Raw genomic sequence first — 2,117 nt, forward strand, 5'->3', positions numbered from 1 at the left:
ACTCTGAGCCACAGTGACAAGGATTACACTGCAGGAAACGAACTTGATTCATGGTCTTCATTTTTACAGACTGGTGCTTGTGTAAGGCGCACTCCTGGAAAGCTCGACCAACTTTAGCTTGATCAAATCAGCATGCAGTTCTTGTCATGAAATTGCACTTTAATTTATTATTTTTCGACAGACAAAATACTTAAAGGCTCTCTCAAGTCATTGCAGACAACGAGATGCAGCCTGTCTGTGTTAGAATTCATAATACATTTGATCTCAAACTAATACAATTAAGTCATGAAAAAGCAGCCTAATGCAGCACAGTGGAAGGGCGGTTGCTCTTGTCTCTCAGCTGCAATGTCACATGTTTGATCCCTTTGTGCTGACCTTACTTATTTAGGTATGAAGTTAGCATGTTCTCGCTGTGCAATTTTCTCCACATACTCCAATGTTTACAAGACATCCTGGCCAAAATTTACTGCAACGCCCCCCTTTTGTAGATAAGACAGTTGTAGAGTCCCCTTGCCCCCGTACACACATATTCACACATTGACTCATTTAAAGTTATTGCTTCAAAACTTGCAAAAGACGAAAGAAAGAAATGCAGTACCATGTACTTAATATGAATGCCTGACTTCATACAGACATATTCGGGTTCTATTCTTTCCATTCTGATTTCCAAATGTATTTATAATAAGACCTCAAAGCTGGACGATGAAAATAACTAGTCTTTCAGTTGTTTTCTCTAACACCAAAGCAACCACCAAGTCACATTCACAGTAGCAGATCTAAGTCGACTCTTAACCATATTTGGGTGTGAACTTGATGTCCAGATGTGGCAATGACGGAATCAGGAATGAAAAAAAAAAACAAAATGTCTGCCAAATTCTCTTAGTGAGACTTCAAGAATACAGTGTTATTTTCTTCATCCCACTTTGTGAGTCTGCGTTTGACCCCCAGGGATGTTTTCAGTCTCTGAATTAATGAGTGAATGTGTAAGTACTGCAGGTGTTTCATAAAACATACAAGCAATTATAATGTATGTGTGGGGAGTGAACTGTTTAATTTGACCTGTTAAAACACTCAAAACTGGTTAAACAACAATTAAACATTGTCAAATTTTTCCCTTGCATTTTGGGTCACATTATTTATCATCTTTAAGTAAGTGGGTCTGCAATAACATGGCTCTAAATCATCACAGAGCAGAGCGCCGTTGTCTGTTGGTAGCTAGTTGGAGCAGCAAGATGAGAAATCACTTTGAACACTGGTTTGTTTGGCCAAGTGGAATGAAGGAATCCAGTGAGGAGAGATGTTTTGAATTACTGCCAACACTCACACAAGAGTGAGGGAAGGTTGTGAGAAAGTGGTTTCTGTCCTTTTAGTTTTGCCAGGTGTAATTTTTGGGTTCCTTCCAAACAAGAATATTGGAATGAAGGGTTTCCTCCTAATGAAATGCATCCCTTTAGGGATTACACAGGGATCAGTGTCTTTTTTATGACTCATTTGGTGGAGGATTTTTAGGAGATGGTAGGAAGAGTTTTATTTTAAAGGACACAGATCTGAGGAATGGAGGGTATTAAAAATGAGGTCGAGATTAAAAAGGAGAAAAATAGGTGAAATTTAATGACGGGAGAAGTTCTTTGAAGGTGAATCTGTAAAGCAATAGCCCGAAAAGGGACCAAACACGTCAGTCACGCTGGGTGAACAGAATGGTTTGATAAGGATTATGTTGCAGGACCAGTTTTACATTCTCAGTACATGTTCCTTGTGTTAAAATAAAATTTTCATTTATCTGATTAATGATACTTTAAATAGTTAGACTTCTCCCTTTTTCTGGTTGTTTTGCAACAAGCTCTGTTTTTATTTAAATTGCCGTCATGTAGACCAGAGGCTAAATATGAATTATTGAAAATGTTTGCCTTTTCTCCTGAAATTAAAAAAACACACAAAAAAACAAAAAACAAAAAAACAAAACAGAATATCTATTCAACCATTATTTTGTGGCTGTGATTCACTGCTAATGTGATGCACACTGAGCTTTTAGACTGTTTGTCTACGAGCAATAACAGTGGAATATCCATTGCTTTAATTCTAATGTTTGCATAATGTCCTGGGTTTTATTACTGCAG

Source organism: Cynoglossus semilaevis, chromosome 7, assembly GCF_000523025.1.
Source record: "Cynoglossus semilaevis isolate Cse_v1.0 chromosome 7, Cse_v1.0, whole genome shotgun sequence".
Classification (NCBI taxonomy): domain Eukaryota; kingdom Metazoa; phylum Chordata; class Actinopteri; order Pleuronectiformes; family Cynoglossidae; genus Cynoglossus; species Cynoglossus semilaevis.